Source organism: Eschscholzia californica, unplaced genomic scaffold (genome assembly GCF_041429995.1).
Source record: "Eschscholzia californica isolate CP2 unplaced genomic scaffold, dmEscCali1.0.p SCAF_3, whole genome shotgun sequence".
Taxonomy (NCBI): Eukaryota; Viridiplantae; Streptophyta; class Magnoliopsida; order Ranunculales; family Papaveraceae; genus Eschscholzia; species Eschscholzia californica.
In genome coordinates this window covers 47,634,986-47,648,455 of record NW_028238420.1, presented here as the reverse complement: position 1 = coordinate 47,648,455, position 13,470 = coordinate 47,634,986, and the positions used below count along the sequence as shown (strand labels likewise).

General features: G+C 40.1%; 1 long non-coding RNA gene and 1 pseudogene across 2 annotated transcripts; one reads left to right on the top strand and one right to left on the bottom strand.

Moving 5' to 3' along the window:
- Positions 1-1,416: 1,416 nt before the first annotated feature.
- On the top strand, positions 1,417-3,229 carry LOC147551052 (uncharacterized; annotated as a pseudogene). The gene is made up of 3 exons (XR_015238440.1): positions 1,417-1,644; positions 2,479-2,568; positions 2,654-3,229. The product of XR_015238440.1 is annotated as an uncharacterized LOC147551052 (transcript).
- Positions 3,230-4,158: 929 nt separating this feature from the next.
- Positions 4,159-4,806, bottom strand: LOC147551051 (uncharacterized). The gene is made up of 2 exons (XR_015238322.1): positions 4,738-4,806; positions 4,159-4,638 (listed from the first exon to the last, which is right to left on the bottom strand). It is a non-coding gene; the product is annotated as an uncharacterized LOC147551051 (long non-coding RNA).
- Positions 4,807-13,470: the final 8,664 nt, after the last annotated feature.

Below are 13,470 nucleotides of genomic sequence, written 5' to 3'. Positions count from 1 at the left end.
TATTGCAGCTTCTACTCGTCTTAGCATGCATTCTGGCGAGGTTTTTACTGACCCAACATTGTATCGCAGTATTGTTGGAGCTTTACAATACTTAACGATTACGCGTCCAGATCTTTCTTATGTAGTGAATCGAGCATGTCAATACATGCACAAACCAACAAATGAGCATTGGGAACTTGTGAAGCGCATTTTACGCTATTTAAAGAACACAATTGTTTTTGGATTGCAGTTTTATAAGAATTCCTCGTGTCAATTATCTGTGTTTTCAGATGCTGACTGGGCAGGATGTGTTGATGAACGACGGTCTACCGGGGGTTTTGCAATATATTTAGGTAGCAATCTTCTTACGTGGAGCTCCAAGAAGCAAAATACGGTGGCCAAGTCGAGCACGGAAGCCGAATATCGGGCTATTGCCTCTGCTGCAACTGAGATTACATGGCTTATGTCTTTACTACGAGAACTACACATTTCTGTGCCTAGTCCCCCCATCTTATGGTGTGATAACATTGGAGCAACCTACCTCACAGCAAACCCAGTTTTCCATGCTCGCACGAAGCACGTGGAGGTTGATTTTCATTATGTTCGAGAAATGGTCAAACGCCACCAATTAATTGTTAAAATTATCTCTACCCAAGACCAAATAGCGGACATTTTTACTAAGCCTCTATCTACCCCACGGTTTCGATTTCTTCGTAGCAAGCTAAATCTATGTGGGACAGAGTTTAGCTTGAGGGGAGCTGTTGAGGATAAAGACCCATCGGATCTCATGAGTAAATCTTTTATCAAAGATACTATTTGATAAGGATCAATTAACTTATTCTAGATGGTCATTGAGTTGTTTTGATAGTTATCAAATCTTTTGTAAAGAGTGAGATCTCAGAGAAAAGAGATCTCACTTATCTATTTGTTACAACTTGTATTATATATAAATGTAATTGCCTCAACTTCAAAGTGTGGAAGAATTAATATAATTATCAATTTTTTATACTATTGATCTTATGCATGAGTTGGTTCCGTAGTGCTTGTGATTAAGGAAGGAAGTCAGGAACACATCGAAACCCTTTCTCTCTCTTAGTACTTCTCTAGTTTGAGCAACATACTTGTTCCACCACCTCTATATGGACAAAATTTTGTATGTTGATATACAATTGATTTACATGAACTTGGAACAGTTATGATGAACAGGCAATTCATATATCCTATTTGTTTCGCGAATCTCGAAATTGTCATGAGTTGAACGGTTTAGAAGTTTGGAGTTATATGTGGTGTTTTCTCTCTATATAATTATTAATTTTCCTTTTTTATTTCGTCTAGTGAGGGTTAGAGATTGATATGGTGAGGTGGGGTTTTGTGTGTCTGGACAATGAAAGTATTGGTATGTGGATCAAGGCTTATAGAGGTGGTTTGAATGTTTGATCTGGTGGTGATGTAGACAGGTAAAGAGGAGAGCTTTTGGTGATTCTGGGTGGTTGAATTTGTTGGTATTGAATCTTTGTAGCAGTTGGGTTGGATAATTGTTTAATATGAGTCCACATAGAGAAAGGAGCAGGAGCCCTCGAGGTGCAAGACGTTTCCACAGCAACGACCGTGCCCTTTACCGCGAGTCCGCGATGCTCCATATCGAAGGGATCACAGTGGTCCTAGGTATACATTTCTGAACGCGTCCTTGTTCTGATGTTGGAGAACTTTAATTTATATTAGATTACCTGCTATTACTCTCTATTTGAGTTTGCTCTGGTGTCTGTTGGTCATGATCAACTATTTTCAATTTCTAGTTCATTTTTATGAGGAACAAAACTCCGAGATGGAGTCCTCTTACTGAATAACGTAAATTGTGTTCAATGCACTTGCTTTGTGCTGATACATAAGCTAATTATTGGTCAAGTTTTAAGGAAGGAATTTTCAAAATATTTTGGTGAAGATGATTGAAATATTTATATTTCCATGCATACCGAAATTCAGCTAAGTTTCTCTTAACAATGCCTTGTCAAGGAAATAAATTTCGAAATATTTTGGTTTAAATGAGTAAAATATTTCTATTTTCATGTCTACCGAAATCGAAATTTCATGCAACTTCATTAAATTATTTTAGTCTTCTTATTTTTTTCATCTCTCTAAATTTACTTCTTGTTCCCGTTTTTGTCCTCTCTGTTCGTCTCCCCCCAACACTCCTTTAAAAAAAGAGGCTTAGTTGGGGAACCAAATTGTGAGAAGATGACAATGATTATGTGGGTTGACGTGTCCGATTAAGAAAGTGAGCAGAGTTTAGTCGAATTGGTTCTTGGGCACATAGTGACTAGTTTGAGAATCAAATTTGAGTAGCTCAGCGAAAACTACGTCGGTAAAGCTGGCTGACTTTAATAGGGGGTTGGAGTTTGTCAGTTGGTGTACTTCTCTGAAACGAAGTTTTACTGAAAATAACTTCCATTATCACTTTCCATTTTGGAGTTAGGCCCTAATATGTTTTTTTTTCTACAGAGACAATCTTCGCAAGAACTGCAGGAGACCTGGGCATTTTGCCAGAAAGTGTCCGAATGAAGCGATTTGCAACAATTGTGGACTTCCTGGGTAAGAATAGATTTTATGAATATTAATCAGTTATCCCCACGGAATTTAGAGTGTAGTGGTCTTATAAACAATGCTTGGTAAACAGACACATAGCTTCTGAGTGCACTGGAAAGACAGTGTGCTGGGACTGCAAAGAGACGGGTCATGTATCAAGTGAATGCAACAAAGACCCAATATGCCATGATTGTTGCAAAAATGGTCACTTGGCACGGGAATGTCCAGGCTCAAGCCTTCCCCTCCATGACCCAAGAGTCTGCGACAACTGTCACATGATAGGCCACATTGCTGCTGATTGAACAAAGGAGAAAGCATGCAACAATTGCCGAAAACATGGGCATATTGCGCGGGAGTGCCCAAATGAGCCCTCTGCAACGCCTGCAATATCCCAGGGTCATATGGCTCGCTAGTGCCCCAAAGCAAATCTCGCATCGCTCATTGTTGGTAGGTCGTTTCGGAGACATCATTTGCTGCAATTGCAGCCAGCCAAGGCACATGAGTCGTGACTGTGTACCAATTGTCATTTGCAACTACTGTGGTGGATGGGGCCATGTTGCTTACGAGTGCCCTTGTGGACGGATGCTTGATCGTGGGTTTCAAAGGTACTAACAATGGGTGGAAAGTCGACCCAGAAGATCATTGTTGAGATTTTTTATTTATTTCATACATCATATTTAGTTGTGTCAGAAGCGAACAGCTGTATCACTAGCATGGAATCCTTTATTTGTTGTTTAGAACAAACGTTTAGTGGGTTATTAAGGAAACTATCTTCTCTCAATTTCTGTTTGTTCTTCACTAATAAGAATTTATCTGGTGGAGTGTCATATTCATTTTCTTTTCTTTTAGATAGATCTAACTTAAGTTTTTTTGGGATAACAAAGAGTAGAAGAAAAAATGAAAGAAAATGTTGGCGTGGATACTAGTTTCTTCTCTCATTAAAAAATCATCTCGATCTTCATGAACAAATGAGACTATCTTCAAGTAGTGTTGGTTTTCCTATACTCTTCTAAGGTTACTAAATCTGACCAAAGACAGGTAGTTTGTCTAATGATCAACCCTTTTTAGGGTTCACTTTACAATAATCATCACTTCAAGAAGAAAATACTATATGAAGAAGAAAATACAACATGAAGTAGATATGAACAACTGAATCTGCAAAAAACTATGAATAGAAGACATCAACAAGACAAAATTGCATTCGATCATCAACCTTCTTCCACAAACTCATCAAATTCAAAATTTTCCACTAATTGTTGTGTTAGATGTATAGTAACGTGCACGACCTCTAGGGTATCTTTGTAGACAGGTAAACAGGAGAGCTTTTGGTGATTCTGGGTGGTTGAATTTGTTGGTATTGAATCTTTGTAGCAGTTGGGCATATAGTGACTACTTTGAGAATCAAATTTGAGTACTTCTTTGAAACTAAGTTTTACTGAAAATAACTTCCATTATCACCTACCATTTTGGAGTTAGGCCCTTATATGTTTTCTTTTTCTACAGAGACAATCTTCGCAAGACCTGCAGGACTGAAACCAATCATAAAAATGCATATAACTTCTTGAGATATGCTGTCAAATTAAATGTTGATAGTACTTCTGAAAGTCAAATGTTTTATGTTTATTGTCATATGTACAGATTTCCGCTCAGTATGTTTATTTACTAACAAATTGTTTCTGTCATGAATGCAGAGGATACGTTGCTAGTGCCCGGACAAGAGATATTAGAGCTTGTTGGCCATTTCCTCCAGAACTTCATAACAATAGGGACGAGGAAGTGCTTGCAAGGCTTCCTCGAAGTGTTCCCTCATTTAGCTACTGGGATTGCCCCGATTGCACGACGAGAATTTCTAATGAAAATGTAGAGGAAATGAGAGCAATGAAAATCCCATTGATCCCAATCATCACCCGTTGTCGTTTCCTAGAAAAGAGAATGAAGCTTCTCCTGTAAACCCCGAATCGGTCCAGTCTTCCAGATGAGGTGGATAAAGAAACCATCCAAAAACGAGAAGCTCACTGAGGAGACAGCCTCCGAAATGAACATGAGAGAGAAAGTCATAATGATGGCAATCTTGCCCTACAATAAGATAATAAATTGATTAAAACATCGTAAAGTAATAAATACTAAAATAAAATTTTGTTAGGAATGCAAGTAAATAACCAAAAAAAATGCTACCTGAGAATAATACGACTCATATGGAGTAATATTTTCTTGATGAATCAGCTGCTCACCTAGATTGTCAAGGTAAGTGTGTTGGTGTGATTAGATTGGACCCAATTGGTACCAGAGCCTTGTTTGAGATTGAACGAAAAGAAGATGGGATCGAGAAGTGGTACGGTCAAATCAGGGAAATATGAGATAGAGAAGTTCAATGGGAAAAACGATTTTTCTTATTGGCGGATGCAGATGAAGAATCTGCTAATCTCGCAGAAATTACACAAGACGTTGACGGGAAAGAAACCAGGAGATATGTCAGATGAGGATTGGGAAGAGTTAGATCTCGAAGCACGGGCTACCATTATGTTGTGTCTTGAGAGGGATGTGGCGTTCCTAGTAGACGAAGAAACAACGGCGGCGGGTGTGTGGTTAAAGCTAGAAAGCAGTTTCATGACGAAAACTTTAACGAATCGGGTCTACTTAAAATCCAAATTATTCACATGTAGAATGGAAGAGGGTTCTTCTATTCAGGAATATGTGAATAGGTTTGACAGGATTATCTCAGACTTGAAGGATATTGATGTTAAGGTTGAGGATGAGGACCAAGCCCTCATATTGTTACTTTCATTACCTAAATCCTATGAGAACCTTGTTCAAACTTTGATGCTTGTTGGTGATAGTCTAACCATGGAAGAGACGAGAAACTCGTTATTAGCGGATGACCTTCGTAAGGTTGCTACTAGCAGTATGGCGTCGGGTGGAGTAGACAAGGAACAAGCACAAGGGTTGTTTGTAACAAGGGGGAGGAGTAATGAAAGGGGAAAGGGAAAGGACGGGAAATCTAGATCCAAATCTAGAGGCTCTTTCAAGAAAACGTGCTTTAGTTGTGGTGAGCTTGGCCACTTTAAAGCGGCTTGTCCAAAGAGAAAGTTGAAGCAAAAGAACGAAGGCTACAAGGAGAAACAAGAGATGCAAGAGGCGGGATATGTGTCAGAAGAGGCGGACGAATGTTTCTCGGTGACAGAGGTGTCTGAGAAGATCTTCGATAAGTGGATGCTTGATTCAGGGGCGTCACACCATATGTGCCCAAATAGGGAGATGTTTACTACCTATAGGAGTATAGATGGTGGTACAGTTATACTGGGTGATGATAGTATATGTAAAACTGTGGGACTCGGAACAATACGGATCAAGATGCACGATGGAGTGGTGAGAACATTGACGGACGTAAGACACATACCCGATTTGCGGAAAAATCTAATTTCCCTTGGTGTGTTGGAGCGGAACGGCTGTAAGATAATTATAGAGAATGGCTCCATAAGAGTCGTTAAGGGTTCTTTGGTGGTAATGAGAGGTACTCGTTACGGTAATTTATACAAACTTTTGGGGACAACAATTACGGGAGATGTAGCAGTAGGAATCAGTGGAAGGGATCCAACGGCTAGTACGAGGCTTTGGCATATGCGCCTTGGGCATATGTCAGAAAAGGGTCTATCTTTGATGTGCGGGAAAGGCTTGTTGAAGGACATGAAGAAGCCTTGCATGGAGTTTTGTGAGCATTGTGTGTTCGGGAAGGCACACAGGGTGACGTTCTCTACAAGCAAGCACAGGAGCAAAGAGGTATTAGACTACGTACACACCGATGTCTGGGGACCGGCAAAGTTACCTTCCAAGGGTGGTTCCAGGTATTTTGTTACATTCGTTGATGATCATTCGAGATTTGTCTGGCTTTATTTTCTGAAGCATAAGAATGAGGTATTCAACACATTCCTGGTGTGGAAAGCAATGGTTGAGAACAAAACTGGTCGAAAGCTGAAGACGTTAAGGTCGGATAATGGGACCGAGTACACGGATGGGGCATTCAAGGAGTTTTGTAATCAGGAAGGCATTGTGAGGCACTGGACAGTAGTAAACACACCTCAACAGAATGGAGTCGCAGAGAGATTGAACCGTACACTACTTGAGAAGGCTAGATGTATGCGCTCCAATTCGGGATTAGGCGTAGAATGGTGGGCGGAATCTGTTGCTACAGCTATTGTTATATTGTGAACAGGTCTCCACATTCTTCTTTAGATGGCGGCATACCTTACGAGGTGTGGTCAGGTGAACATGCAGATTACGGGAGACTTAAGGTTTTCGGTTGTACGGCCTATTACCATGTTAAAGGTAACAAACTTGACAATAGAGCAAAGAAGGCAATTTTCTTAGGATATGCTACAGGAGTCAAGGGTTATCGGCTATGGTGTACGGAAGACAAGAAGTTTGTAATCAGCAGAGATGTGGTGTTTGATGAGTCATCTATTGTAGCTATGGCGAAAGCTACGGTGCCTAGTTGTGGTGATGTTGGGTCTACTAAAGCTCAAGTAGTGGAAGTAGAAGCCGAAGACCAACGGGTTTCTAGGAATCATGATCAGGTGGAGCATCAGGATAATACTCAGGATGAGGAAATTGATGAACCCGACCATGAGGAGGTTCAAGGGGAAGGTACACAAGTTTTACAACAACAGCAGCAGGATGTTTCGGTACACACTAGGCCGAAACGGTTATATAAGCCGGTACAGAGGTTAGGGTCAGACAAACCTCTTAGGCATTACGGGCAGGCAAATGTGGTTGAATATGCACTCTCGGTGGAAGACGACGAGCCGGTCACCTTCAAACAAGCTATCACCGCGGCGGAAAGAGAGAGTTGGTTGGTTGCTATGCAAGAAGAGATGGAGTCTCTTCACAAGAACCAGACATGGGAGGTTGTCCCATTGCCCGAAGGTAAGTCTGTTATTGGTTGTAAATGGGTGTACAAGAAGAAAGAGGATTCTTCCCAGATCAAGGGTACAAGGTATAAGGCAAGACTAGTGGCCAAGGGTTATGCACAGAAAGAAGGGGTCGACTACAATGAGATTTTCTCACCGGTCGTGAAACATACTTCTATTCGGGTGCTATTGAGTATTGTTGCTCATAGTGATCTTGAGCTGGAATAACTCGATGTTAAAACCGCCTTCTTGCACGGAGATTTGGAAGAAGAAATTTATATGGCTCAACCAGAGGGATACAAGGTTGAGGGCAAAGAAAATCAAGTATGTTGTTTGAGGAAATCTCTTTACGGATTGAAACAATCCCCTCGCCAATGGTACAAACGATTTGATTTTTTCATGCTAAAGCATGGTTTTCGCAGAAGTGACTATGATTGTTGTGTATACATCAAGAAGCTTCGCGAAGGTGACTTTATTTATCTCCTTTTGTATGTGGATGACATGCTTATTGCTTCTCGAAGCATGGTGGAGATAAATAAGTTGAAATCTCAACTCAGTCAAGAGTTTGAGATGAAAGACATGGGCGCTGCAAAGAAGATACTGGGAATGGAGATTAAGAGAGAGCGGTCAAGTAAGAAACTGTACTTGAATCAGAAAGGTTACATCGAACGAGTAGTTTCTCGGTTCGGGATGCAGAATGCGAAGGCGGTGTCAACACCTTTGGCACCACACTTCAGGCTCTCGGGAAAACAATCTCCCACTACTACGGTGGAGAAGGATCATATGGATCGTGTACCGTATGCTAGTGCAGTTGGCAGTTTGATGTACGCTATGGTGTGTACTCGTCCGGATATTTCACAGGCGGTCAGTGTGGTTAGTAGGTTTATAGCAAACCCGGGAAAGACACATTGGGAAGCTGTGAAGTGGGTCTTGAGGTACTTGAAGGGTACTGTTGATACGGGTTTGTGCTTTGGTGGAGACACATGTCAAGTAAGCGGTTATGTTGACTCAGATTATGCTGGCGATCTAGATAGAAGACGATCTACTACTGGTTATGTATTTAGGGTACATGGTGCTCCAGTTAGTTGGCGATCGATGTTACAATCTACAGTTGCGTTATCTACTACGGAGGCCGAGTATATGGCTATGGCCGAGGGTGTGAAGGAAGCATTGTGGTTGTGGGGTCTTCTGGATGATCTAGGGATTAAGCAGGAGTGCGTGGATGTATGGTGTGATAGTCAAAGTGCGATCCACTTGGCGAAGAATCAGGTCCATCATGCTCGTACTAAGCATATCGATGTCAGGTATCACTTTGTACGAGATGTCATAGAGGAAGGTGATGTTTCTCTCATGAAGGTACACACAGATGAGAATCCCGCAGACATGTTGACTAAAGTGGTGACGTGTAGCAAGTTTCAGCATTGCTTGGAATTGCTACAAATCGGCTCGTGTTAAGTTGCCCGAAAGGGCGTAATGGCGACAAGGTAAACTTTATGTGAAGGGTTAGTAGAACTACGGTAGGCTTGATCCTGTAAAAAGGTACGTAGGCAACCATGGTCATATGGTGCAGTCGGATGAAGCTACAAGAAGCAGATATATCTTACAAGGAGTATCCGGGTGTTCGTCCAAAATTTGAAGTATATCAAATTGTGTACGAGGTGGAGAATTGTGAGAGGCGGTTTAGTTGGGTTTAGTTGGCAGTTTCCAAAACTCAATAGGCGGTTTAAGCAATAGGCGGTTTTGGATTCAATTTTCCAAAATTGAAAGGTTTCCAAAATTTGGTCGCCCACCGGCTTATATATTATAATATAAATAGGGGGTCTTGGGTCCAATCTAATCACACCAACACAAACAACAACTCTTCTTTAGAGAGCTAGAGAGAGAGCAAGCGTGAGAGAAATTTCTCGGTCGTCGAAGATTTAGTATAGAAGGTTATTACTATACGGTACCATCTTGGGACGAACTTGCGGGTTGTGTTAGTCGTCTTCATCTATCCTTCAATAAAGATTTCTTGTTCGCCCGAGGACGTAGGCTTTAAAGCCGAACCTCGTTAAATTCTGTTCGCATATTTGATTTTGACTTAGCTTTTCGATTAATCTTCATAATCGGATCAATTTCTAGGATAGGTTCGATAGCTTCCGCGACTTTTAGTTCTAACAGTAAGTCTCTGATTCAACTCGTAAGTCGATCTTCATATGGAGCAACTTTTTCTTCTTGTCCTTACTTTTCTCCATCTCCAGAATTATTGATGGACAGATGGGAACAAAAAGATGAAAAAGATTAAGATGTTTGCAACTTTGCATCCTAAGTAAACTAAGAATATGCATATTGAACTAATGTTGGTTCACTTTTATAGGTTCATTTGCGAGAATTATGACCTCTCTAGCCTAATAAAATGAAAAGTAATATTCTAAATCTTAAAGATTGTGTTGATGGGATTGCATAAGGTAACAAACAATAAATGTTTAAATCTTTTTCAAAAAGTATAAGTATATTTCTTGTTTTAACAACATGATAATGCATATGCAATAACATGGTTTTGATTTTCCATTTTATACTTTATTTTAGGTCCAATGAATTTTGTTATTTCCATTCTTGGTGTTCAATTAGGAAAGATATAATATATGTACTCACTAGTTAGTTTCGAGTTAAGAAGCACTTAGCTGTGAAATAATAAGTACTCAAAGAAATTGATTAATAAATAGACGTAAAAAAATACGTACCACCCTTTATAATAGGATACTGATTTCCCCCATATGTGCAATAAAACCACTCATTGTGTAAGATTCTAATTAGTAGCTACTTAAGATATTATACTTCGTCCAATATCTAGATTCTCTACTACTTTTGATATATTGAAATTTCGTTATATAAGGGAACAAACAATAAATATCAAAAAATTCAAAAGCGTTTTCAAAATTTATGTCTTAAACTTTTTTTTCTGCTTGAGCACAACTTGAATAGATATATGCCGCCGAATATGTGCCTTAATTTTACAAATATTCTATGAGTTACATATATTTTCCTATAAAAGTAAAATATATCTAGTCGTTACTAATCTCTATGGCCATGTACTTGGTGATTTTAACAGAAAAGCAAACCTAGAAAGAAGCAAAGGGTATCAAGGGAGAATTTAATATGCTTCAAGTTTCGTTAGTTTATTGACATCTTAATGGGAATTATATAAGAATAAGATCAATGTCGGCAATATCTCCACAATTAGATAGAGGAAATCGTACGTACTTTCTACATTCTTATTTGGTAGACTTTTAAGTGTTATCTTTTACTATTTACATATGAAATTTGTAAGATTTGTTTGTGCTGTACTGGTAGGTGAGAACCACTTGTCTTCTCCATTACTTCCTTATAAAAACCTGAACAATGATTTTCTCTTTTTGGTTGTTTAGTGATTTTATTTATGGGTTTTGAATGAAGTGAAAAAAATTTAGATGCTTTCAATAGAAAGTAGATAATGGTGCTTTAGAGGTCATGGCAAAGTTCTTGTTTGTGCACAGTGCATCCAAGTGAATAACAAACAGACACTTCTACTCCCATCAACCCTTTGCGGCGACTATTTACGCCCTTTGAGTTTAAAGCATATGTGATATCTTATCCAGTCATTCACTCATCTCTAATTTGTCTTTGATTTTATGCACTCTCTTTCCTTGCGCACAACTCACATATGTTCCAGACTGATTGTTGATAGGATGTAGATGCCCACTCTTACTGGCGTTAGGCCTTCTTTACACATTTTCCTTGACTCTAGGCCTTCCCCATGTGTACTATTACTAATGGTCCTATTGATCTTATGCATGAGTTGGTTCCATAGTGCTTGTGATTAAGGAAGGAAGTCAGGAACACATCGAAACCCTTTCTCTCTCTTAGTACTTCTCTAGTTTGAGCAACATACTTGATCCACCACCTCTATATGGACAAAATTTTGTATGTTGATATACAATTGATTTACATGAACTTGGAACTGTTAAGATGAACAGGCAATTCATATATCCTATTTGTTTCGCGAATGTCGAAATTGTCATGAGTTGAACGGTTTAGAAGTTTGGAGTTATATGTGGTGTTTTCTCTCAATATAATTATCAATTTTCCTTTTTTATTTCGTCTAGTGAGGGTTAGAGATTGATATGGTGAGGTGGGGTTTTGTGAGTCTGGACAATGAAAGTATTGGTATGTGGATCAAGGCTTATAGAGGTGGTTTGAATGTTTGATCTGTGTGGTGATGTAGACAGGTAAAGAGGAGAGCTTTTGGTGATTCTGGGTGGTTGAATTTGTTGGTATTGAATCTTTGTAGCAGTTGGGTTGGATAATTGTTTAATATGAGTCCACATAGAGAAAGGAGCAGGAGCCCTCGAGGTGCTAGACGTTTCCGCAGCAACGAACCATGTTTATCTAAACTAGGAATCAAGGCGTTGTGGCTCCGGAACATAGATGTTGGTCATTATGGTATGACACTAGCACTTTAGCTCAAGATCATCAGTGAAGGGGCCTTTAGCTTTTACAAGAGCTTATTTACTTGATTCATTATGCATTGACATGCTTAAACCCTTTACTATATGAACCATGTTTATCTATGATTTGGATTTTGGACCCTTGTGTATTTGAAACCACGATGTTTGTGGGTGTCATCTATGGAAACCCCCACGAGACGACACTCTGGGGCAACCTAAGGGTTTAAAGGCTTGTTGCATACGCTAAATGCAACCGGGATGCCTCCGAAAGTGAGTTAGGCTTTTATTTTGTTTTATTTGCTCGAGGACTAGCAATGTTTTAAGTTTGGGGATCTTGATGTGACACGAAAATGTCACATTTGGAGATCCGAACTTAGATTAGTCCCTTTTCGAGTGTTATCAATAATATTTTATGTGTTTTCATGTTAGGTACCTATTTTGGAGTTAAACATGTAAATCGGAATAAAGGGAACGAATTGTCACTATCATTTCATGTGCCGAAAACGAGAGAAAAAGACTTCAAGCAAATCAAATGACAAGAGGAGTTAATGGCGAGTCCAACGGTGAAGACGGAAGTCAATTCCGAGTTCGGACGAGGAAGTTGTGAAAGATAGAAGCCAAGGTCTTTTCTTGAAGGCACCCGGAAGATGAGCATAAACATGAATGGACGAGGAGAACCATACTTTTGAGCTGGTTGAATTACCTAAGGGTAAGAAGGCATTGCTTAACAGGTGGGTGTATAGAGTAAAGCATGAGGAGACCATGTTGCTCTCTCGATACGAGGCTAGGTTGGTTGTGAAAGGATTCAGCCAAAGGAAGGTTATTGATTTCTATGAAATATTCTCTCTTGTTGTGAAGATGTCATCCATTCGGGTTGCAATTGGATTGGCAGCGAGCCTTGATCTAGAGGTGGAGCAAATGGATGTAAAGACTGTTTTTCTCCATGGGGATTTGGTTGGCTGATTACAACCAGCCCCGCTTCATCGACTATCCTTGACAGTCTTGTAATCAGCCTTGCTATCCTTGACAGTCTTGTAATCAAGGATAGCAAGGCTGAAGTTTCCAGGGCTGTCAAGAAGAAGCGGGGCTGGTTGTTCAGGGTTGTCGAGGAAAAGCGGAGCTGGCTGTTTCTAGGGTTGTCAAGGGGACAATAGGGCTGGTTGTTTCTCCCACCTAGTCGGAGGGGGAGTTTGTTGGGTTTTCCTCCTAAGTGGGGAAACCTAGTTGGGTTTGGATTAGGAAACCAAACCCGGACCCGAGTCGAGCTTCTTTGGGTCTGTGACTTAGGTCGGTGACTTAGGTCGGTTACTTAGGTCGGTTACTTAGGTCGGTGATTAGGGTTAAGAGAAGTCTATAAATACTTCGTTAATCTTAATTAGAAGTAAGTTGCACAATTAGAAACGCACAAGAGAAGAAGGAGAGAGAAGGAGGTTGCCGAGAAGAGCAGAGCTGATCTGTTTCAGCGTGCGCAGTCTTCGTTGTTCGGAAAATCCGACGGTGAGTTCTTCTCCGATTAAGCTGAAATTTTTCAGAGGTGT